At 34.8% G+C, this 13,655-nt stretch overlaps 2 pseudogenes; one reads left to right on the forward strand and one right to left on the reverse strand.

Annotated features, from left to right (window-relative positions):
* LOC119580580 overlaps nt 1-419 on the forward strand; it is a 2,867-nt pseudogene extending 2,448 nt beyond the window's left edge.
* Nucleotides 420-6,893: 6,474 nt separating this feature from the next.
* LOC119581242 lies at nt 6,894-13,423 on the reverse strand (annotated as a pseudogene).
* Nucleotides 13,424-13,655: the final 232 nt, after the last annotated feature.

Consider the following 13,655-nt stretch of genomic DNA (forward strand, 5'->3'; position numbering starts at 1 on the left):
TGGCCACTAAGCTTCCCTTCAGATGATGCTGAAACATCCCTTAGTTTTGGCAAATCCTACACGACCATCACCAGTAGCCAAAACCAGACCCAGAAGTGACTAGCCAAAATGCTAATTCAATTGAGCCTTCAAGCAGACCACTAACACCCTTATTAAACAAATGCTCATGATTCTTCACCTGGACGCATAACTTGCAAATTGCCATCTGTGATCGTGAAACCCCAGTTTAAGACAACCCTGCTGGAATAATTATTTTCATATCATATAGACTTAATAAGAAGCTTTCCATTTAGAAATAAGGGACATATAAACAAACACAGATGCGCACGCACACTCACACTCTCAGGCACACTCGCACTCACACTCACACTCCTACACACACTCCCACACACACTCCCACACACTCACACACACACTCACACACACACTCACACAAAAAAAGCGCACACAACAGAAGCAACACCACACAAAACGCACACACCACAAAAGCACACACACAAAAAGCCACCCACAAAACACACACACAAAAGGGGCAACAAAGGACACACAAAAGCACCCACAAAGCACACACAAACGCACAAAACAATGCGCAACAACACACACACAAAACAAACACAACACACACACACACACACACACAGATACACACACACACACACACACACACACACCCCCACACAAACACACACACACACACACACAACCAAAAGGGCAAAACCTTTTTTTGTATATACTGCAATTATTTGAAACAAAAAGTAGAGTTGTGAATATCTTATTCATCTTAGATTTAACCAATTTTGGGATTTAAATACCTAGTTTCTATGAATGAACTGATTAGTGATATCCACAGAGAAAAAGGTGCTATGCTGTCACCAGACAGGGAGCTTTCTACAAATCATCAATATGTGATAGAGAAATAAGACGCTTATGGCTGTGACAGTTGTTGCAATTTATTTTCTAGAGATTCATTCACATGATGCAATGCTTATTTTCATCTGATATTTAATGGTTAGGGAGTGCTCGAGTCCTTTCATTTACATTTTTATATTATAATTTTTTTTTTCTTAGTGTTAATGAAAAAACTTAAAAACACATAACTTTTAAGGGCCCAATTTATTTTTTGTGTCTCATTAGATACTGTGGTGCTATTACCTATGTTTAATTATTTTAAAGAGGCAATCTTGCTTCTTTATGAAGCTTGCAGTTTTAAAAATGACATTAGGATTCTTATTTTTTTAGTAGACACTTGTTTACAAATCCAACATTATATAAGTGGTGTTGGCTCTTTTATTAAGTATGTGCCAATTGTGATACTTATAATACATCCATATATGTGCTGGTGGCAACACCAGTTCCATGTAAGAGCAGTAAGTCAGATGACATATGTAAGTATTACTCTACTGAATGAAGCAATGTTCTCTTGGTTTGTATTTATTACTTGACTGACATATTAATATGTGGATATCTAACTCTTGATAATATGAACTGTGACATTCTGTTCTTAAAAAATGTGTCAAACTTTTCACAGACTTTTGTGTATATTTATTAGTAATAATAACTTACTATCATAAGCTACTGAATGTACATGCTTTTACACAGTAATACTTGATAATTTACACCAGTGTGCCTGTGTTAAGATTTTCTTATTCAAATTTAATTGAATGTTTCAGGGCAGATTATCAAAGTTTTGATTGAGTGAAAAATTTGCCTTCAATTGGAGGAAATTTTTAAAAAATGCAATAGTCTTAGATAAGGTTTATATGCATTCATTTTCTACATCCGTTCCTCCCATGTATCAATTGGACCCTTGTAGGTTCAAGTGAGCATTTAATGTTAATATCACCATTACCCAATACGTATGTTAAATGTTCTTGTCCCTTTGTTAAATGTTTCACATCCATTGTTTATTCTACTAAGAAAGAATGTCATCTACTTCAGTGTTTACCTTTCATCACACTCAATTCCAGCAACAGCATATCCCTGCCATTGAATGGGTGGGGACAAGGAGTTTCTTGTAGCAGACACTGCAAAAACTTTGCACATACAATTGGTGTGATTGCCTTTTTATTCCTGTTAATTGTCCTTTATTTCTAGGTAAGACTTGTATCTTTTTAAAGAGAAAATTACATAATTAGATTAGTGTACCTGAAGATAAAAGAGCAAGATGCAATGGGAAATTCTTGATAGCCAACTATGATTAACAGGAAATATTTTTTGAATGATTGTAGATATTCTCATAGATTCTCTCATACCCCAACTACTTGCAATGTATTGGTGTGTTTTCTTAGATAAACCATCACCTGTAGGAATAAACACATTGTTTAAATTTGGCAATATCAATCACTCATGTTCATGCATTTTTTGAGAGCTGAATTATGTTTCAGAATGAGTATCATTTTGTGCGAATTAATCATGGAATATAATGTGTTTCCATTTGCATTATCTTCATAGATCCTTTTTAAGATAAGGGTCATTTCATATCATAACATTATCATCATAGTTACACATGTTGTAATGGTATTGTTTGATTTTTAAACAATATTTAGTGCATCTATTTGTAAATCTATTTATGTTTACTTAACTAAGTAGTCTTTATGGTATTAATGTTTATTTATTACCTATAAAATAATAATGATTTGAATGGGTATTATTTGGGCTGTGCTTTTATTCATGTAAAACCATTTTCTGTTGTTACAAATGTGTACAACAGGGCATTTACAGGAAGTTTATAAATAAACTGAAAACTAAAACGTAGTTTTAATTTTCCATTGAGCTAAAGATATAAAAGTATATATTACATTGCTATATCAGAAGGCAGAAATCAGATATTTTTATTATTACTTGTCTGTTTTTTCTCTCATTCACACAATTCCATATTGGCATTTGAATTTTTTTTGGCAAATGCTTGCCTTGTCATTTTAGCTATAATTATCAGGCTGTGAATTAATAATATTTATGAGTTGCTGCAGTTACACCATACATACTAACTTCACTTAATTTATTCATTATAAATTTTCTTTTTTTAATTTCCAAAGAAAATTAGTGAATGGGCAAAGGGCAATGAGTTTACCATTCAATTCCACACAATCCATATATTGGCAAGCAGCATCCAGATTTTACCCCGTATGCAAGCAAGGGTTCCCATATTATTTAGGTCTGATATGAATATATAATGACAAAATGAAAACATCAGCTTACTTAACTGAACCCAATTAAATATGATTTGCTAGAACACCTTAAATTTAACAAAATGACATACTCTTGCTGAATGATATCATTACAGTCTACGTTGACTAGAAAATACATTTGTTCTATGTAAAGACTACACGTACCTGAAGGGTTTAGCATGAAAATTAACTAATGTCTCAATCAAAATTATATAATGTAATTCATGTCATTTGTTCTCTAACTTAGGGAATTTCAGATTTTTTGTGCCATGCATCGTTTAGGGACTTAGAAGATAGAATAAAAGCTGAAAAGACAGTGAAGTGAGAGCGTAATTCGAGAATATAATATTTTGGGGTGAAAATGTGCAAATACCACATATTTGTTCATTCATTCTTTACAGCTCTCTTGCTACCATTTACGACATAAATTTCCTGCAGACCTTAACAAGTGCACAAGAGATGACCAACGGTCACTCTTTCAATTGGGGGCCTCTAAAAGGGTTTAAAGGGTTTGAAACTGAGGAAGATTTACCTTTTCTCTTTTGTCCTTTTAATTGAGGTTAGTGTAACAGAAGAGAGCTGTAAAGAATGAATGAACAAATATTAAGGTAACTGCACATTTTCACACCAAATATTAGTATTTCTCAGAATATACTGCTCTCACTTCACTGTTCTTTTCAGCTTTTATTCTATCTTCTAAGTCCCTAAACGATGCATGGCACACAAAAAATCTGAAATTCCCTAAGTTAGAGAACAAATGACATGAATTACATTATATAATTTTGATTGAGACATTAGTTAATTTTCATGCTAAACCCTTCAGGTACGTGTAGTCTTTACATAGAACAAATGTATTTTCTAGTCAACGTAGACTGTAATGATATCATTCAGCAAGAGTATGTCATTTTTGTTAAATTAAGGTGTTCTACCCAAATCATATTTAATTGGGTTCAGTTAAGTAAGTGATGTTTTCATTTTGTCATATTATTTCATATCAGACCTAAATAATTGGGAACCCTTGCTTGCATACAGGTAAAATCGGATCTGCTTGCCAATATATGGATTGTGGGAATTGAATGGTAGACTCATTGCCCTTTGACCATTCACGTAATTTTCTTTGGTATTATAAAAAAGAAAATTTATAAATGAATAAATTAAGTGAAGTTAGTATGTATGGTGTAACTGCAGCAAACATCATAAATATTATTAATTCACAGCCTGATAATTATAGCTAAAATGACAAGGCAAGCATTTGCCAAAAAAAATTCAAATGCCAATATGGAATTGTGTGAATGAGAGAAAAAACAGACAAGTAATAATAAAAATATCTGATTTCTGCCTCTGATATAGCAATGTAATATATACTTTATATACTTTAGCTCAATGGAGATATAAACTACGTTTATAGTTTTCAGTTTATTTATAAACTTCCTGTAAATGCCCTGTTGTACACATTTGTAACAACAGAAAATGGTTACATGAATATAAAGCACAGACCAATAAATACCCATTCAAATCATTATTATATTATAGGTAATAAAATAAACATTAATAACATAAAGACTACTTAGTTAAGTAAACATAAATAGATTTACAAATAGATGCACTAAATATTGTTTAAAATCAAACAATACCATTACAACATGTGTAACTATGATGATAATGTTATGATATGAAATGACCCTTATCTTAAAAAGGATCTATGAAGATAAATGCAAATGGAAACACATTATATTCCATGATTAATTCGCACAAAATGATACTCATTCTGAAACATAATTCAGCTCTCATAAAATGCATGAACATGAGTGATTGATATTGCCAATTACAATGTGTTTATTCCTACAGGTGATGGTTTATCTAAGAAACACACCAATACATTGCAAGTAGTTGAGGTATGAGAGAATCTATGAGAATATCTACAATAAATTCAAAAAATATTTTCCTGTTAATCATAGTTGGCTATCAAGAAGTTCCCATTGCATCTTGCTTTTTTATCTTCAGGTACACTAATCTAATTAGGAAATGTTCTCATTAAAGAAGAAAAAAAGTCTTACCTAGAATAAAGGACAATTAAACCATGGAATAAAAAGGCAATCACACCAATTGTATGTGCAAAGTTCTTGCAGTGTCTGCTACAAGAAACTCCTTGCCTCCACCCATTCAATGGCAGGGATATGCTGTTGCTGGAATTGAGTGTGATGAAAGGAAACACTGAAGTAGATGACATTCTTTTAGTAGAATAACAATGGATGTGAAACATTTAACAAAGGGACAAGAACAGTTTAATACGTATTGGTAATGGTGATATTAACATTAAATGCTCACTTGAACCTACAAGGGTCCAATTGATACATGGGAGGAACGGATGTAGAAAATGAATGCATATCAAGCATTATCTAAGACTATTGCATTCTTTAAAAATTTTCCCCCAAATTTTGAAGGCTAATTTTTCACTCAATAAAAACCCTTGATAATCTGCCCTGAACATTCAGATTAAATTTGAATAAGAAAAATCTTAACACAGGCAACCCCTGGTGTAAATTATAAAAGTTTATTACTGTGTATAGCATGTACATTCAGTAGCTTATGATAGTAAGTTATTATTACTAATAAATATACACAATAAGTCTGTGAAAAGTTTGACACATATTTAAGAACAGAATGTCACAGTTATATTATCAAGAGTTAGATATCCACATATTAATATGTCAGTCAAAGTAATAAATACAAACCAAGAGAAATTGCTTCATTCAGTAGAGTAATACTTACATATGTCATCTGACTTACTGCTCTTACATGGAACTGGTGTTGCCACCAGCACATATATGGATGATTTAAAGTATCACAATTGGCACATACTTAATAAAAGAGCCAACACCACTTTATAATGTTGGTTTGTTGTAAACAAGTGTCTACTAAAATAATAAGAATACTAATGTCATTTTTAAAACTGCAAGCTTCATAAAGAAGCAAGATTGCCTCTTTAAAATAATTAAACATAGGTAATAGCACCACAGTATCTAATGAGACACAAAAAATAAATGGGCCCTTAAAGTTTGTGTCTTTAAGTGTTTCATTAACACTAAGAAAAAAGAAAAATTATAATATAAAAATGTAAATGAAAGGACTCGAGCACTCCCTAACCATTAAATATCAGATGAAAATAAGCATTGCATCATGTGAATGAATCTCTAGAAATAAATTCAACAACTGTCACAGCCATAAGCAGTCTTATTTCTCTATCACATATTGATGACTTGTAGAAAGCTCCCTGTCTGGTGACAGCATAGCACCTTTTCTCTGTTGGATATCACTAATCAGGTTCATTCATAGAAATAGGTATTTAAATCCCAAAATTGGTATAAATTAAGATGAATAAAGATATTCACAACTACTACTTTTTGTTTAAATAATTGCAGTATATAAAAAATAAAGGTTTTTGCCCTTTTGGTGTGTGTGTGTGTGTGTGTGTGTGTGTGTGTGTTTTGTGTGTGTGTGTGTTGTTGGCATTTGTGTGTGGTTTGTGTGTGCTTTGTGGTGCTTTTGTGTGTCCTTTGTTGTCCCTTTGTGTGTGGTTTGTGGGGTGGCGTTTGTGTGTGTGCGTTTGTGTGTGTGCGTTGTGGTGGTGTTGTTCTGTTGTGTGCGTTGGGGTTGTGCGAGTGTGTGTGTGAGTGTGTGTGTGAGTGTGTGTGTGGGTGGGTGGGAGTGTGTGTGGGAGTGTGTGTAGGAGTGTGAGTGTGAGTGCGAGTGTGCCTGAGAGTGTGAGTGTGCGTGCGCATCTGTGTTTGTTTATATGTCCCTTATTTCAAAATGGAAAGCTTCTTATTAAGTCTATATGATATGAAAATAATTATTCCCAGCATGTTGTCTTAAACTGGGGTTTCACGATCAGCAGATGGCAATTTGCAAGTTATGCGTCCAGGTGAAAAAATCATGAGCATTTTTTTTAATAAGGGTGTTAGTGGTCTGTGAAGGCTCAATGAATTAGCATTTGGCTAGTCACTTCGGGGTCTGGTGTGGCTACTGGTGATGGTCGTGTAGGAGTGCCAAAACAAAGGTGATGTTTCAGATCATTGAAGGGAAGCTTAGTGGGCCATCATGAGAGCCTAGGCACGGTGGAGTTTATACTTAAGGCGGCGTAGCTTCTCCATGGAGTTGGAGGAGAATTGCTCTGCAAGGGTGACGTGTTCTTTCCCCGCCACTGCACCTGGTAAATCTGGTAAGGATGCCTGAGGAAATTTCTCCATCCTTGAGATTATCTTGCTGTGGAGTTCAGGACTTGAGGCATCTGGGTCATAAAACCCCAAAGACCCAGATTAAGTGACTGGGGTCGACTACGACGCAGTGGAGAAAAATTTAAATTTGACACTGAAATCTATTAAAAAGGGATATTATAAAATTTAAATTAAACCATGTGCAAACAGACAACCAAATGATGAATTTAAATTGCAATTTCTTGTCTAAAACAAGGGTTTTAGCACCAAAATCTTTACTGCTAACTCTGATCATCTTTTTAAAATCTTATTGTAATTGCCTGAAGCTAAAAATGCAAAATATTTTTTACAAACCCTTCCTATAGGTGAAGACTCTCTGCCTTCATTCCTAAGAGTTGGCACCCCTAATGGTTTGCCCACTTGTGCTGTGTTTAGGTGAGGTGGAGGTTGAGGAACAACGTAATGAAGAAGCTCTGGAAGGGGAAAACCACAAGACTTATAATCCAGTATTGTAGTTTGTTTGACTTAAAACACTTAAAAAAATGTTATTCTCTGTAATGCAATAATTTCTTTACCCAATCAATGTAGATCAGTACATTAGTTGACAAATTTACATATAATAAAAGCTATGAAACCAACAACAATAATGATCATAACAATGAAGTATTTTTGTGGTTACCTGGAAAGTGACAAATTGTTTGGTTATATGGGGAGAAGCTGGAGGCATGGGAAGGTGCAGTGGATTCAACATCTGAGGTTGGTGCTTTTAAAACAGGGATGGGAGAGAAGTGGTGACGACTGCAGGAACTTACATCCATCTCCTCCCTCCATTAACCACAGAGCTCTCTCCTTCACCAGTCTCTCCTGTGAGATGATAAAAGGGTTATATATTAAATCATAATTATAATACAACAATGTATTATAGATCATAAATGTCTCATCAACTCATCACATATTTCCACTTTTACCTGTATATCATAGATATATGAACATACATGAAAAATTATACACTGCTCTGTAATGCCAATGATATAATGATTTTTAAGGTAATTGCTTCAGACCCCCTTTCCATTGTTTATCTGATCAGGGTCATTACCAAGATAAATTCAGTGGGGGGTACCTTTGAATGCGGTGAGGGCATTCTGGTGCCCCCCCCCCTGCTTATTTTATACACATATCTGGCATTTTAACACACACACACACACACACACACACACACACACACACACACAAAACACACACACACCACCCCACACGCATACACACACAACCACACACACACACACAAACACACACACCCCCAAAAAAACCACACAAAACCAATCCCAAAACACAAAAACAAAACAACACAAAAAAAAACCAAACAAAAAAACAAAACACACACACAAAAAAAAAAAAATTGCACCACAACACACACACAACATACACAAATAAACACAAAACACATACACAAAAAAAACACAAAACACACACACAAAAAAACACACAATAACACAAAAAAAACACACAATGCCCCCCCGGGCTATATATATACACTATCTGGCATATGTACACACACACACACACACACACAAACACACACAACACACACACACAAAAAAACACTTTACACCACACCCCCACCATGCACCCATGCACACACACACACACCACACAAAAACACAACAACACAAACAAAAAACACATACACAAACACACACAAAAAAAAAAAAAAAAAAAACACAAACAACCAAAAAAAAAAAAAAAAAAAAAAAAAAAAAAAAAAAAAACACACATGTACACGCACACGCACGCACGCATGCACCCAGCACACAACAACAAAAAAAAAAAAAAAAAAAAAAAAAAAAAAAAAAAAAAAAAAAAAAAAAAAAAAAGTACACGCACACGCACGCATGCACCATGCACACCAAACCACCACACACACACAAAACACACACCACACACACACCCACACCCCACACACACACACCCCGCACCCCACAACCCCAACATACACACACAAAAAAAAACATTACACGCCGCTGCACCCGCACACACACACCACACACACACACACACCACACACACACACACCCACACACACACACCACACACACACATTTACATAACTACAGCTTCTGTAATTCAATGAACAGTGCCGGGAAAGAGGAAATAATCTCAAATTATTCATACAATCTGCATTGTTGTTACAAAAGCTGTGACAGTGGATGCCAAGAAATAATCGCTAATTATTCACAATCTGCATTGTTTGTTCCAAAAGCTGTGTGCAGTGGATGGCAAGCAAATTCTGTGGTGATATGTACATAAAATAAAACCTTTTATACTTACTGTCATAAACTGGAAATTTTAAAAAAAAATACAGCGCATTTTATACATGGTAACTGAACATTCATTTTTACAATTATTACAATACAACGGCTGCATAAATCAGCAAAGCTTATTTTCAAAGCATATAAAGCTAGCTGTTGTTACCAAAGCCTTTTATTATAATATTGTGATCAACAATGACAAAATACAATGGTACATGAGCAACACAATATTCAGTGTCTGATGATTATGATGATGGTGATGTGATATAAAAGGTTTATAACATAATTTGTTTGTGAAAGTAACCTGTCATAATTGTGTTTTTTTTTTTTAGTGCTTGGATGTATCTTCATATCAATTCATTTCAGTTATGTGTTTTTTAATAATACTAGAATGTAGGTCAAGTACATTGCTTTTCTCTGTCTGGGAGGAAATAATCTAAGTGGGGTGAGGGGACAATGATCATCTAATGACAGGACTGAAAAAGTGTAAATTGTATTAATAGAAGAAGAAAAGGAGTAACACCTTTGCAAATCCAAAATTTTAATAGGTTTGGTCATAATGTCCCCTATATCAGACCCCGCTATCTACTTACTTTTTCAAATGGGTGAGTATGTAGGTGATCGTGGATAGTGAAGTGGGCCACCAGGTTGGTCTGCACGATGAGCCTCACACTGTCACCATCACCCATCTCATCGCCACTGTCTAAAGGGTTAGTTTAAATATAAGTCTATCTAAAAACTTATTTTTATGTTAGTTTGGCCAGGCTTTCCCAAATTTCTTTCTTTTTCATCAAATGCTTTTTACTCAACTTTTTTTTCATGTTCTTGGGGGATTATTTCTCTTTGGGCTGCATGAGCAATATATATTGTAATCATTTAAGTGTTGGTGCCTTTAAAAATATATAATTGAATAGAAGGACAAATTCTAGTATCTGGACAATATTAACAATTTAAAAAAAAATGTCTGGAGATAAATGGTATGCAATTCATTGATGAAGACTTTTTTAAAGACTACCTATTTCTTTTTATTAGGTGGATGTTTTCTAGTCAGACGTTCATAACATTTCTCTTATTACTTTTCAGGATGCATAATGACAAAGCAAAACATACAACTATCTATCAGCAATGTATGCAAGAAAGGATGTTGTTCATATTACTATAAAAAAATGTTTATGAGATGAAATGAAATATTATAAGATATATATGATAGTATTAAAAATCCTCATCAAATTCCTTGATCCATTTCATTGTCATGAGGAAAACAGATATCAATAATATGAAAACGTGTTGGTTGTTAGCCCCGATATTGTATGATGAATAACATGGAATGGGATTGGTATGATACATAGACAGTCAAGACCAAAGATGGATACAGACACAAACACATGTACATAATGACCCCAGCAAGTCATGACCAAGATGGAGACAGCCAAACACTGTACATGAATAGACACACAAACACAAAAAAAACAGAGATGGGAAAACATATGAAACTTTCACATACCCCCTTCATGGAAAAGTAATGAATTGACATTGGCTACAGTTTCCTTTATAATATTTCTTCCTTATACAAAAGACAAGGACCCCTTGTATCTACAGAAGCATGAAATGACTATATAGGAGATGAAAGTTTTATACAGTAATTTAAAATTCCCATTGGAAACAGTGACCTATACAACACTTTTATGTATGTATATTTTTTCTCTATAACAGGGTCAGCAACTTTCTTTCCCCAGGCCAGCTGGGAGCTCACAACTCATAATCATCTGGCATGAAATCATCTTACCTAAGCCAAGTGCACTGCTTCAAGTTGGGAAACTTTAAAGCAACAAACTAATTTTTGTTTTGTACTTAGAAGTATACCATTCCTACTTTGGTTTTGCTTTATTATCATCATTTCCATGCACTAATTGTACCTATAAATGTGGCTACTCCAAACACATTATGAAATCTGTCTATAGTGAAAAAAGGAAATTTCAATCTCTGCTCATGATGAAAAAGGAATTACCCATGATATAAATATCATGAAATGACTTGGTGACTTGGGAATTAACTCATTTTCAGAATTAATAATTTGCCCCCCCCCCCTGCAAAAAATGGTGTTGTGTTAAAAACCTGTGTGGTTGGTTGGTGTGTGGTGTGTGTGTGGGTGTGTGTGTGTGTGTTGTGGTGTGTGTGTGTGTGTGTGTGTGTGGTGTGGTGTTGTGCGGGATGTTTGTGTGTATGTTTGTGTGTTGTAGGGTGTGTGTGTGTGTGTGTTGGTGAAGGGGTGGGGGGGTTGTGTGTGTGTGTGTGTGTGTGTGTAGGTTGTGTGTGGGTAGGTGTGTGTGTTGTAGGTGGTGTGTGTGTAGGTGTGTGTTTTGTGTGTGTGTGTGGTAGGTGTGTGTGTGTGTGGTGTGTGTGTGTGTAGGGTGTGTGTGTGTGTGTGTGTGGGGGTGTTGTGTGTGTGTGTGTGTGTGGTGTGTGTGTGTGTTTTTGTGTGTTTTTGTTTTTGATTGTGTGTTTGTTTGTGTGTGTGTGTGTTGTTGTGTGTTGTGTGGTGTGTGGTGTGGTGTGTGTGTGTGTTTTGTGTGTGTTGTGTCCAAGCATTCATATACTTGATATAATGCTGAAATACAGGTGTAGTCACTTTAAAGATAAATGTGTACTGGTGATATGTATACGCAACACTGTACAGCTTGTGACACAATATAAGTTCGAAAACAAAAAGAATATGTTTTGCATTTTCCACTAAAATGTGCTTATTAAACATAACACTACAGTACAGCACCTATTCACAAATCAGACTTGTGATTTAAGTTTCAGCTAAAGAACTGGAATGCCGTGAAAGGTAAACCACACACAACACACAAACACACACATAAAACAACAAACACACCATACGTGTGGTGTGTGTGGGGGGTGTGTGTTTTGTGTGGTGTGTGTGTGGTGGGTGTGGTGGGGGTGTGTGTGTGTGTGTGTGTGTGTGCAGCACCTATGTTAAAATTTATTTATAATATAAAATATATAGAGATAAATATATATATATTATAGATAGAGAATGATAAGTAGAAAGAGAAGAATAATATATAATATATTAGATAAATAGAGAGATATAAATACAACAAAACATGTACACACACAAACACACACAAACACACACCACACACACACACACACACAGATATAATATATAATATATATAGTATATAAAGATATATTTATATAATAATATAAATATTTAATAAAAAACATATATATATATAACACAAAAACACCACCAACACACACACACACACACACACACCCCACACACATACACACACACACACAACACACACACACACCCACATACATACAATACATACACCCCACACAAACACACACACACACAACACACACACACCACCACACATATATAATATATTATATAAAATATTATTAATATATATATATATATATATTTGCCAGGATTAGTTAATGTGTAGAGCTTTGGTTCATGCAGTGTGATGAGGTGTGGAAAGTGATTTCACACATACACAGCTCTGATTGGCTGCAGCACAATCATCACCCAAGCACAATCTCAGTCTAAACTTGCTCAACTTCAGACAAGTGACAACTGACCTGATGTTATTGTTGAGAGATGGGAGGCTGTGGGTGCGAGGTCAGCCTTTTCTTGCTCTTCAAGCAACACTTCACAGGCTTTTCCCCATTTAGGTTTGAATGCACCAAAGATCATCTGCTCTTCCATGGTCACCTACAGCAGAAAGGGTCATTTGTCAAAGATTGTTCCCCTTTATGTAAGATTTTTAGGTGCCTTAGTTAAAGTATTCATATATCAATTCATGCATTCATTTTAATGAAAAAGGGGCATCATGATACATAAAGTACCATCAACATAAAAAGTACAGCTAAGTCATAACTTATCCATGTGATTTGACAGTCTGAAATAAATTCTGTATGGGGAGATTTGTGACCCAGAA

Source organism: Penaeus monodon, chromosome 14 (genome assembly GCF_015228065.2).
Source record: "Penaeus monodon isolate SGIC_2016 chromosome 14, NSTDA_Pmon_1, whole genome shotgun sequence".
In the NCBI taxonomy this organism is placed as follows: Eukaryota; Metazoa; Arthropoda; class Malacostraca; order Decapoda; family Penaeidae; genus Penaeus; species Penaeus monodon.